Raw genomic sequence first — 13,257 nt, 5'->3', positions numbered from 1 at the left:
CTAGAATGCATATAAGTCTCTGTATCACAGAAATAAAGTGGATTATGACCATCTAACCATATTGGTGACCAAAGAGTCATTGTACCCAGGTGCTCCACCGACAGGAGAGGTGGATCCTTTTACTGTAACCAGAACATTCCTTCTTGAAACCCCCAACAAACCCTAAAGAATCCCCAAAGCAACCCACTCTGCCTCCAGAAACCCCCCACCAACAGACTCCCCACACACGGATGCTGACTTCAGGATGGGTCTTAAAGCAAAGGTTAGATTTGTCTGAAGGTTTTCACATGCTAGGCTAGGAGGGGAAAATGCTGCTTTATGCTTTACAGCAGTTTGATCTGCCAGTAACTGATGTGCTCTGGCAGCAAGCTCCACACTTCGTGCTATCACCTGGTGGCACTGTTATACTGCCTTCTCAAACCCTGTTTTCAAGGCTTGGCTCCTGGGAAGCTCTTGTTACCCTGAGGTCACACAGGGCCTCTGCAGGAATTAGCCTGGACCTTGTTTTTTGCTTTGGACTTAAAACCACTGCTGCCCTCCCCAAACTGGTGTGTTACTGGCTTGACATTTGGGAAGAACATGTATCTAAATTGCATCTCAGGCTGGTACTGGTATAAACAATAGTGACTCACACATGCACTTGGTGTTTCTGAGACTGCTGCCTCGAGTTGGAAAACAGCAACTGACTGAAGACCTGAGCAGGTTCAGTGGGACAGATGCCAGAGCAAAGCTGTAGTGTTATTGCTGATGGTTTCAAGGGAACTTGTTTCATTGAGCAGGTCAACAGGGCTTGAATTAAAAATGCTGTGGCCAGCAGGAGCAGGCAGGTGATTGTCCCCTTGGACTAGGCTTTAGTGAGGTCACACCTCGAGTGTTGTGTTCAGTTTTGGGCACCGCAATACAAGAGGGATGTGGAGGTGCTGCAGTGGGTCCAGAGGAGGGCAACAAAGCTGGGGAAGGACCTGGAGAATATATCTGATGAGGACCAACTGAAGGAGCTGGGGGTGGTTAGTGTGAGGATGAGGAGGCTGAGGGGATACCTCATTGCTGTCTACAACTACCTGAAGGGACATTGTAGAGAGGCTGCTGCTGGGCTCTGCTCACAGGTAATTGGAGACAGAACAAGAGGGAATGGCCTCAAGCTGAGGTTGGGAAGGTTTAGATTGGACCCTAGGAAAAACTTTTTCACAGAGAGAGTGGTCAGGGCCTGGAATGAGCTGCCCAGGGAGGTGGTGGAGTCACCCAGCCTGGATGTGTTTAAGGGTGGTTTGGATGCGGTGCTTAGGGCTATGCTTTAAGGAGAATCTTGTAGAGTAGGGTTCTAGGTTGGACTTGGTGATCCTGAGGGGTCAGTGTAAGAAAGCTTCATTATTCATGTTTAAAAAACAAAAAGAAACATCCTGTTTTCAAGCTGTGCCTTCAATTTAACAGCATCTTCCTCCCAGAAAACCACGAAACTCAAATCAGTACAAAACAAAGCACTTGCAGCATCTTGTTCTTGTCAGTGCAGAGAAGAAAAACTGTATTGCCCTGAAGAAGAAATTGGCAAATTGTCCAAAAGAAAATGAAATTATACTTTTTCTGTCTCTGGGAAAGGAAATATCAAAGCCAATTTGATTGTGTTTACAGCAAAAATACTAGCGAAGGAGATGGGGATTCTAAATGGCCATCAGGTGCTCTGTTCCATGAATATTGAGAGACAGAGCTGAAGCCATCTTGATTAGCAGGGCTTCTTGGGAAAAGTGCTTTCTGGCAGGTTAGTTACAACCAGGTGTAAAGAGGACATGCTGTTTCTAAGAGGGTGCTGCTATTCCACCAGAGGTACTCTCATTGAAACACCAATCCTCCAGAACAACCATGCTGTGGAGAAACATATTCTTCCTCTCTGGCAAGGTGTTGCTGTGGAGTTTAAATGAACCATTTACTTCTCACCCTACCAATCTTAACTCTTGGACTTTTTAATTGTGAGGAGTTACAGTCCCATCTGTAACCCTTAAAGAGACAGAATGCTAGAACGGGCTGCCCAGGGGAGTTGTGGAGTCTCCCTCTCTGGAGATATTCAAACCCCACCTGGACACACTCCTTGGTAATCTAGCATAGGTGATCCTGCTCTGGCAGGGGAATTGGACTGGATGAGCTTTGGAGGTCCTTTCCAGCCTCTGACACTCTGTGCCTCGGGGAAATGTAGTATCTGCTGCCATCTGCTGAGATCTGGGCAGGCTGGAGAGCTGGGCAAAAGCAAACCTTATGAACATCAATAAGGACAACTGTAGACTCCTGCATCTGGGTAGGAACAACAGAAGGCAGCAGTAGAATAGAATAGAATAGAATAGAATAGAATAGAATAGAATAGAATAGAATAGAATAGAATAGAATAGAATAGAATAGAATCAACCAGGTTGGAAGAGACCTCCAAGATCATCCAGTCCAACCTAGCACCCAGCCCTAGCCAGTCAACCAGACCATGGCACTAAGTGCCTCATCCAGGCTTTGCTTCAACACCTCCAGGGATGGTGACTCCACCACCTCCCTGGGCAGCCCATTCCAATGCCAATCACTCTCTCTGCCAGGAACTTCCTCCTAACATCCAGCCTAGACCTCCCCTGGCACAGCTTGAGACTGTGTCCCCTTGTTCTACTGGTGGTTGCCTGGCAGAAGAGCCCAACCTCACCTGGCTACAGCCTCCCTTCAGGTACTTGTAGACAGCAATGAGCTCTGCCCTGAGCCTCCTCTTCTGCAGGCTGCACACCCCCAGCTCCCTCAGCCTCCCCTCACAGGGCTCTGTTCCAGGCCCCTCACCAGCTTTGTCACCCTTCTCTGGACACCTTCCAGCACCTCAACATCTCTCTTGAATTGAGGGCCCCAGAACTGGACACAGCACAGACCAGCAGTCCTCCTGCTGGAAAGCAGCTCCATGGAGAAAGCCCTTGGAGCCCTAGTGAGAAACAAGCTCTGTGGGACAGTAATGTGCCCTTGTGGCCAAGAGGTGCTCATGGCCATCCCTGGAGGTGTTCAAGCAAAGCCTGGATGAGGCACTTAATGCCATGGTCTGTTTGATTGGACAGGCCTGGGTGATAGGCTAGACTGGATGAGCTTGGAGGTCTCTTCCAACCTGGTTGATTCCATGATTCTGTACTTCTACAAATAAATGAGAAGGGAACAACATCATTTAAACTGTAGGTAGCCCAGAAAGGCACCTAATTACATACCCAAGGAGTCACACATGTTCTTAAGAATATGGCTAAGGGGTCTGAGAAACTGCAAGTCAACAACTCTTACAACAAACCCTGCTCTGGCAGAGGAAAGAGCTTGTCCTTCTATCTTCTGCACATTAAAAGAACAGAAGAACCTCCTGAGCATACAAATCAGTGAGATTCACTGCAAAACAACAGTGGGATGCTGCTATTATTTAGTTTTCATGAACATATCTGGCCAATTAGTATCCAAATTTATAAAAAGAAGGCTTCTTTGCTAAGCATTGAATATTTTATGCCTGCAAAGCCTCTGCATACTCCTATGTGCATGCTAATGCTCTGTAATTGTGGAATGCTCAACAGTACAACAACCCCATGATAAAATCCAGTTGTTCTTCCTGGTCCTAGATAGACATCAGGGTTTAGCAACAACACTCATTTCCCATGGTTGTATGTTTTTAAGGGGAACAGCACAACCACAAGCCCAGTTTGTGAGAATTCAAAAGGAACTTCACAGCAAGCTGCCCATGTAGTGAACCTAACTCAGCAATTCTCTCTCTCATGAAAATTGCATCTCAGTCTTATTTAGCTAGCAATACAAAGAGAAAGCTTGAACACAGGAAAAGCAAACATCAGCTGGAAAAAAAAAAGAGAACCAAACCAAAATTACCAGCAGAAGAGGAAGCTTTTGAGACAGCTTCTTTGTAGCCCACTATGTGCTGGGAGATAAGTGGCAGGCCCTCATGTTCAGGACTGAGAAATGCTAAACAGTGGATCAGGACTGTCCTAAGACAGTCAGTATGCTTGGATCAGATTGTTGCCAGACCCTCAGGAAAGCAACCTGCTTGTAGCAGAGGGAAGCAGTCCCACCTCATCAGCATAGGCCACTGTGCTAGTTTGAAGCTAGCTAGAATACTCTGGTGAGAGGAGGAAGTTGTTGGCAGAGAGAGTGATTGGCATTGGAATGGGCTGCCCAGGGAGGTGGTGGAGTTGCTGTGCCTGGAGGTGTTCAAGCAAAGCCTGGATGAGGCACTTAGTGCCATGGTCTGGTTGACTGGCTAGGGCTGGGTGCTAGGTTGGGCTGGATGAGCTTGGAGGTCTCTTCCAACCTGGTTGATTCTATAGGCTGTGAAAAAGAAGCAATGGTGGTGTCTGCTGCACTCATAGGCTTGCTGAGATGGATAAAAACAAGCACACAAACATAGGTAACAGAGTTGCTCTCTGGCTTTGGCTGCTTCCCTTCTCTCTCTTTAACTTGCTGTCCATGTGACTAATCCCTCTACTTCCTAACCCCTGGCCCATTCTCCAAACTCACCTTGAATGTAAGGCAAAGTCTGGGATAAAGTAGAAGGGTGGAAAGGAGGTGGAAGGGTGGTGAAAGCCCTTCCTGGGGAATTTGGTTTCTGGGAGGGCTGTTGTGTTTCTGTATTACCTTTTAGCTTGTATATTTCTGTACATAGCTGTATAGATATTGCAAATACCTGCTTGTATATTGTGCTAAGCTGTAAGTATAGTTTCATTCTTTAATTTCCAGCTCAGCTGAGCCTAGTCTGGGTGATTTTCTTAAGTGTGGGGAGGCAGGGAACACCCAAACCATCACAGCCACCTTGCCTCAACACAACTGCAGTATTCAGAACAGTGCTCACGATGACAGAGTGGTCCTGCCTCTTGCACCAGGTAGGGCTGGAGGTTTTCACAGATTGACACCTATTGCATTGGGTTATTTACCCAGGCCAAAGCCACACTGGCTGCTACAAATCACCTTCTCTTTCACCTGTCCAGAAAGAGACTAAAAGTGAGGCTGAGCAGCCTTTAATTCCCTAGAACTGCTTGTTTAGAAAAGGGGTGCAGCATTTGCCTCTCACCACAGACCTCCCATGGTCTCTATGACCATTCACGATGATCTCAGCCAACTCCTTCAGCCTTCCTCATATATATCCTATAGTGTCCCATCAGCTTCTATGGATCAAGATTTTTCTCAAGCAATCCCCAAATTAGCTCTTACTCACTACCTGTAAGTACTGTCCTCCCTGTACTCTGTCTCCAGGCTCAAAAGCTTACAGAACCACAGAATCATTGAATGGTTTAGGTTGGAAGGGACATCAAAGCTCATCCAGTTCCAAGCCCCTGCCATAGGCAGGGACACCTCCCACTAGAGCAGGTTATTCAAGGCCTCATCCAACCTGGATGCCACATCCTCCCTGGGCAACCTGTGCCAGTGTCTCACCACCCTCTCTGCAAAGAACTTCTTCCTAAGATCTAGGTTAAATCTCCCCTCTGCCAGTCTAAACCCATTACTTCTCATCCTGTCATTACATGACCTTGTCAACAGTTCTACCCCAGCCTTTCTGTAGGTCCCCTTCAGACACTGGAAGGCCACTCCAAGGTCTCCTCAAAGCCTTCTCTTCTCCAGGCTGCAGAGCCCCAACTCTCACAGCCTGTCCTCATAGCAGAGCTGCTGCAGCCCTTTGAGCATCTTGGTGGCCTCCTCTGGACTCCCTGCAACAGTTCCATGTCCTGCTTGTGCTGGGGGCTCCAGAACTGCTCACAGGACTCCAGGTGGGGTGTGAGGAGAGCAGAGCCAAGGGGCAGAATCCCCTCCCCTGCCCTGCTGGCCACACTGCTCCTGCTGCAGCCCTACCTGCAGCTGCTGTCTCTGCAGTTATTTCCACAGTGAACCCACTGGAAGACTCCACTCTTCCACAACACCCAAGAGACTGATGCTTAGAGCACACCTGAGGGGTTAGAAGTCATGTCCCTTTTTTCAGCCACTTCTCCCTCATACAGAAGGCCTCCAATGAGAGAGCCTGATGGTGATACTCTGTCAGCCTAGATTTTAAAGGTCCAATCAGTTTCCCTACTCTTCTCCTCCAGAGATTCACATTGTAGTACGCCACAATTACATACTATGAACTAATCCTGCAAGCTGAGTAGCTTGCCTGGAGAACTGCACAATATTTAAGCTCTGTCCTAATGCTAAGCAAGGAAATCATATGCAATCATATACTCCTGAAATGCTTCTTGCCTGCAATGATATGATAACAATCTATATGATTAAAACCCAAACCAGATGCTAAGAAAAGGGACATGCTGAGATGAAAGGACATTAATGAGCATCACTCTTCTGGTGGATGCTGTCTCTATAGCTCTCAACTCATTTATATTCAAAGGATGCACAGAGGATCTGTTAAAGGACAAAAGAAGGATGCAACATTAAAAACTGCCTTTTAATGGCTCCAAGTTTTAGATTCTATACCAGAATAAAACAAAGACATGAGCAAATGCTTGCCTGCTCTTCCAGAGCAGCTATGTGATCTGAAACACTAATAAGAAATGTTCTGGAAAGGTGAATGAAGAAGAACTTTGCATGGTTACTGTTGCTATGAAAGCCACTTCCCTTATTATCCACCAGCTCCATAAATTATTTCCCTTTCCTTATCGCTCACAAACAGGTAATGAGGTGCTAGGAAAATGGCCTGCGTCTTTAAAAGTTTCTGAGGTCACATTTAAAAGGCAGCAGTCAGGATGATGTTCCTCAAAGAGCAGTGAGTGTTCAGTAAGAACACTGTAAGTGCATTGGGTCAGATGTGCAGAGGCAGACTCTGTGAATGTGTGAGGACAGCATCTGGGTCCTCTGAGAGAGCATTGGCAGCTTCGCCTCCCATCTGTCCTATTAAAGGCAGAAGCTGCAGCCCAAATTTACAGCATCTACTGCACCAAACTCCACCACTTCTCTAACAATTTCTAATCCACTAACCTGTGTTTCATGCTTTGCAAGTATCAGTAATTAACAAGAAAGATAATTGTGCAAATAGGAGGAAATGTGGATTCTCCTGGAAGTGCTACAAAAAGGAACCACCTTCAGTCGTGCAGAGGAGAAGGGGCAGATATATTCAACTGCCAAAGGACAAGAAGGAACCCTCAAAGACATGTTTGGGAAGCAAGTGAGGTATTCTTTGCAGGAAATACACTCATTATAGTCAGGTAATGTATCAGAAAAGAGCTCCCCAGGTGAAATCACAAGATCACAGAAACAGTCAGGTTGGCAAAGCCTCTCAGGATCACCAAGTCCAACTGATATCCCTACTCTACAAGCCTCACCCTAAACCATATCCCTAAGCACCACAGCCAAACAACTTTAAAACACATCCAGGCTGGGTGACTCCACCACCTCATTCCAGTGCCTGACTACTCTTCCCCTTCAAAAAATATCCTAATGTCCAGTGTAAACCTACCCAGTCACAGCTTGAGGCCATTCCCTCTTGTTCTATCACTGTGAGCAGAGCCCAGCAGCAGCCTCTCCACAACCTCCTTCCAAGCAGTTGTAGACAGCAATGAGGTCTCCTCTCAACCTCCTCTGTTTCACACTAACCATCCCCAGCTCCTCATCAGATTTACTCCCCAGGCCCTTCCCCAGCTTCACTGCCCTCCTCTGGACCCGCTGCAGCATCTCCACATCTCTCTTGTGTTGAGGTGTCTAAAACTGAACACAACACTCAAGGTGTGACCTCATCGGAGCAGAATACAAGGGGACAATCACCTCCCTGCTCCTGCTGGCCACAGCATTTCCAATCCAAGCCAGGATGCCTTTGGCTTTCTTGGCCAGCTGGGCACACTGATGGCTCAGATTCAGTTGCTTATAGATTACAACCCTCGGGTCCCTTTTCTGCAGGCAACTTTCCAGCCACAATTCCTCAAGTCTGTAGCATTGCTTGGGGTTGTTGTGACTCACGTTCAGGACCTGGCATTTGGCCTTGTTGAAGCTGTCTCAGGCAGGAAGGACTTTCAGCAGTAAAAAGCAAATAGCCATTATCTTACTGTTTAAATAATTTTCATGGCACACAAACTGAAAGAAGGCCTCTTACATCTACTAAAGCAGTTACTAGGCAGGCAGACTACTGGGGATATCCTCTTAGAGGTGCCTCAGCACTATTCACCAGGCTTTCATGGCTTCATGACAGTCAGTGCACACACCTCAAGTTCATGCACTTAGAAGCTAACATCATCAGCTTAACAATCTACTAACAGAATCACAGAATTAAGCAGGTTGGAAAAGACCTCTGAGATCATTGAGTCCAAACTATCACCTAACACCTTCTAATTAACTAACCCATGGCACTAAGTGCACCATCCAGGCTCCTCTTAAACACTTCCAGGGATAGAGACTCCACCACAGGCTCACAGGATGTTAGGGGCTGGAAGGGACCCAAGCATATCATCAAGTCCAATTCCCCTGCCAGAGCAGGACAATACTATCTAACACAGATCACAGAGGAACACAGAGGAAGCACCTCCCTGGGCAGCCCATTCCAATGCCAATCACTCTCTCTGTGAAGACCTTTAGGGAACATCCAGCCTGAACCTGCCCTGGGACAGCTTGAATCATAGAATCACATATCCTGAGGCACACCATAAAGTTGAGTTCTGGAACCCTTCAGCTGGGTCCTGCAGCTGCGATGCTGCACTCAGGCTGAGTGTCAGCCAGCTAAGAAGTGCCATTGCAGCCTGGACCCAGCATCAAGCTGATGGAGCCTCAGTGCTTTGAATTCAGGTTACCCATCTGCTGCTCCAGCCCACTTCCAGAGTGCTGAAGACCCAGATACCCTCTTCTTTCTCTTTTGAGACAGCTGCTCAACAATAAGCACTTCAGAAATAAGCAGCCTGATTTTTTTAAGTGCTTGAGGCATCTAAAAAGTCTATTCTTAGGTTGTTTATTTTTAAGCATCTTGGGTGCTGTTTCTAGAGCCCTCCAAAAAAAACTTCATCCAACCCACCATGCAGACTGTTTTTTCTACACTTGCCTTATTAATCTAGGAGTTCCCACTCAATTTCTTCACACCAGTTCAGCAGTGGATGATCAGGAGCCTTCCTGCCTGCTCAGCCTGACATATGGAAGAGTTATTTCTCCCCCTCACTGACTTTCCATTTTCTGTTTCATTTCAGCCAAGCACACAACTTGTCTCCCACTGCCTTTTCCTTCCAGCTATTCCCCCCCCCTCCCCCTCCCCCTTACCTACTTTTCCCTCTACTTTTAAAAAGTGCAAGTGGCCTGATTAAGTTTGGGAAGCAGCAGTCTCCTAGCCATGCAGCCTGTGAGAAAAGGTGACATGCAAAGTGACCAAAGTTGTGACAGGACTGGGGGGAATGGAGCAAAGCTGGAGATAGGGAGATTCATAGAATCAACCAGGTTGGAAGAGACCTCCAAGATCATCCAGTCCAACCTAGCACCCAGCCCTAGCCAGTCAACCAGACCATGGCACTAAGTGTCTCAGTCAGGCTTTGCTTCAACACCTCCAGGGACGGTGTCCCCACTACCTCTCTGGGCAGCCCATTCCAATGCCAATCACTCTCTCTGACAACAACTTCCTCCTAACATCCAGCCTAGACCTCTCCTGACACAGCTTGAGACTGTGTCCCCTTGTTCTATTGCTGCTTGCCTGGCAGAAGAGGCAGATTCAGACTGGAGGTGAGGAGGAAGTTGTTGAGCATGAGAGTGGTGAGAGGCTGGAATGGGTTGCCCAGGGAGGTGGTTGAGGGTCCATGGCTGGAGGTGTTTCAGGCCAGGCTGACTGAGGCTGTGGGCAGCCTGCTCTAGGGTAGGGTGTCCCTGGGCATGGCAGGGGGGTTGGAACTGCCTGATCCTTGTGGTCCCTTCCAACCCTGATTCTATGATTCATCTTGTGTGAACGGCTCTCTAAAGTAGGAGCAGCTCTAATCCAACTTTAAAATAGATTGGAATTACCAGGGGAGCCTTTCCTCAGTACACATTCCTCTTCAAAAGGCCCATGGTAAATCTGTGTACACATAAGGTGACAGACACACACAAAACAAAGGCAATAAATAATCTGGTGCTACAGAGGATTTAGGAACAGTGTCTGATAGGCAACTGCCTGAATGTGCTGGCAGTAGCTGCAGGCATACACAAGCTGCTGCACTTCCTTCTGCAAGGCATAGCTGTGCAAGGCTGATGCTCACATCTTTGGTTCTGCAAAGCAGAGTGAGATCTATGTACAGACCTCTGAAGTGACTTCTGTACAGCCAAAAAAAACCCCACCCCAAACTTATTTTGTAAATAATGACCCTTTCCCTCATCTCAGAATCTCCTTTATGTGCAGGGTGAGCTGGAAAGGTCAGCAAGGGGTGTTAGAAACAGAATGATTAGTGGGAATTGCACAGGTTCAGGCAGAAGAGTTAATAGGGCAACAGTCAGAGACTGTCTTACCTTTGTGTCCTTGTTTTTGTATCCCCCAGCAGAGGGAATAGATCATATAAACATCAGCTTGTTTTCTTTTCACAGCCAATAATCTAATTTCTCTCATTAAAATGCTCCAATTAGCCAAATCAATGCACACTTGTAGCCTCCTCTCCAGTAGTTCCCTGTCCCTCTTGAAATAGGGAGCCCAAAACTGGACTACAACACTCCAGAGTAGAGGGAGAGGAGAACCTCCCTTGACCAGCTGGCCACACTCTTGTGAATGGGCCCCAGCAGACCATTGACCCTCCTGGCCACAAGGGCACATTGCTGGCTCCACCAGCACACTAAGATCCTTCTCCATGGAGCTGTCTTCCAGCAGGTCATCCCCTAAGCTGTACTGATACAGGGTTGATTAGTTTTCTAACACACTTTCTTGACCAATTTCCACAGCAATGATTAGTTCCTGGTGTTGGATCTTGGGCATAGATTGCTTTAGCAGAGAACAACATGAAACACAACAAGCTAAATCACTTTGTAATTGTATTAGCTCAGCAACAAGTATAAAGTGCTTATTTAAGCTATTTAACAGCCAACTGCACCCAAACCACCCCAAGAATCTGCTATTTTTCTCTTCCCAGCCCATTAGAGGTGTGCAATGTAATGAGTACATTCACCCTCAGGAAGTACCAAAGCATTTGATCAGACTTTGACTATTAGAAATAATTTTTGAGACAAGTCAGAGGAGATGTCTTTGAAATCAAGGGGAAAATATAAGCCATAACTTAAACCATTCTGAAGTTGATGGGAGCTCTAAGAGGGTATTTATTGTTTCTCTTGGGTTATCAAATCCACGGACCCAATATCACAACAGTTCAGCCAGTGGAGTACACATGGTCACTTTCTACCACTACTGTGCTGCCCTCTGATGGTTTGGGTGTTTCCTGTGCCCCCACACCTATGAAATCACCCAGACTAGACTCAGCTGAGCTGCAGATTAAGGAATGAGGCTTTGTATTCACAGCTTAGCACAATACACAAGCAGACATTTACAATATGTACAGTTACAGACAGAAATACACAAGTTAGAAGTGATACAGAAACAGAGCAGCCCTCCCAGAAACCAGAGTGCCCAAGAGGGGCTCCTAATCACCCTTCCACCCTCTTTCCACCCCTCTACCTTGTCCCAGAGTCTGCCTAACGTGCAAGGTGAGTTTAGAGGATCAGCCAGGGGGGTTAGAAAGCAGAAGGATTAGTTAGACAGCAGGTTAGGAAGAAAAGTGCAGGCACCAGCTGCAACAGAGAGCCACACTGAGTTATCTATGCCTATGTTCTTGTTTCTATTCATCTCAGCAAGCTAAGAAGTGCAGCAGCCATCACCATTGTTTCCTTTTCACAGCCTAGCATCTAATTCTTCTCACCAAAATATTCCAGCTAGGCAGTTGTGCAATCCAGTTTGTAACCACATGCAGTCCTTTACTACTTAAAATGCATCATAGAATCATGGAATCAAGCAGGTTGGAAGAGACCTCCAAGCTCATCCAGTCCAACCTAGCACCCAGCCCTAGCCAATCAACTAGACCATGGCACTGAGTCATCTAGGCTTTTTTTAAGCATCCCTCTACTAAAGTGTGCAGATTGCTAAGGTACTTTCCTTCTTTGTAAAGGAACTTATGGTGACAGCCAACTTCAAGGCTGCAGACATCACTCAGTAAAAGATGTGTACAACACCACATTTTTCATTACCTTTTAGACAAGTTAAAGACACACAAATGGTTACCTTGCAACAGAAGAAATCATCAGGTTATGCTGCAGCAATTCAAGAGCACCCAAACCCACAATTAAAATACTGCACTTTGTTTTCTTAAATGCACTGACAATTTGTCTCTTCAAAGCACAGCATTAGCACCCATTCCTCTTGTTTGCACCACTTCCATGAGCACATTTGCCTGTCACAAGTGCTAATGAACTTGGCATCAACACCAGAAGGCTGCTCTTTGCTCAGTTTTAATCAGGTAAAAGCAAAATGCTGCAACAGGAATCCAGTCAGGCTCAGTCCCAAAATGATTTATGGGGAAGCAATTTATGCAGCATCTTCTAAGGTGCCCAGGATTGTTTTGTAAGAATCACCTAAGTGCTGAAATCCCAGAAAAAAATATCCAGAAAAAGAAAATACTCAGACACCCAGAAATCCTCTTAATTAATCTTTCACACTCAGCAGGCCTCACCCCTCTCCAAACTGGAAATTCTTTCTAACTAGAAGCATTCTGAGCACTTCCTGCTAAATCTCTGATGCAATCCATTGCCAAAAGCAATTCCATTCTTCCTACATCACTCCTGCCAGTATTGCTTTTATGCTTTCTTCAATATTTGCTTTTAAGGCAAACCAAAAAGAACTAAAAAGAAAAGGCAGGGAGGAAGAAAGGATTTCTGTAGACAGTGCAAGAGGGATAAAGCAGGTTCACTCATCAGGGTAACGACAGCAGCGTTAACATACCACACCTTAATGCTCACCCTGGCCATCTGGAAGCTTAGAATCATAGAATCAATCAGGTTGGAAGAGACCTCCAAGCTCGTCTGGTCCAATCTAGCACCCAGCCCTAGCCAGTCAACCAGACCATGGCACTAAGTGCCCCAGCCAGGCTTTTCTTGAAGACCTTAAGGAACGATGCCTCCACCACCTCCCTGGGCAGCCCATTCCAATGCCAATCACTCTCTCTGCCAACAGCTTCCTTCTAGCCTAGACCTGCCCTGGCACAACTTGAGACTGTGTCCCCTTGTTCTATTGCTGGTTGCCTGGCAGAACAGGCCACCCCCCACCTGGCCACAATGTCCCTTCAGGTAGTTGTAGACAGCAACTCCTCTGCTGCA

The 13,257-nt window shown here is 46.7% G+C and overlaps 1 protein-coding gene across 8 annotated transcripts in view; it reads right to left on the bottom strand.

The window, feature by feature from the left end:
- OXR1 (oxidation resistance 1) overlaps nucleotides 1–13,257 on the bottom strand; it is a 256,107-nt gene that overhangs the window by 112,938 nt on the left and 129,912 nt on the right. The window lies entirely within an intron of this gene.

This window comes from Pogoniulus pusillus, chromosome 14 (genome assembly GCF_015220805.1).
Source record: "Pogoniulus pusillus isolate bPogPus1 chromosome 14, bPogPus1.pri, whole genome shotgun sequence".
Classification (NCBI taxonomy): domain Eukaryota; kingdom Metazoa; phylum Chordata; class Aves; order Piciformes; family Lybiidae; genus Pogoniulus; species Pogoniulus pusillus.
Note: the sequence above shows the minus strand (reverse complement) of the source record. Positions and strands in the feature narration are given on the sequence as shown.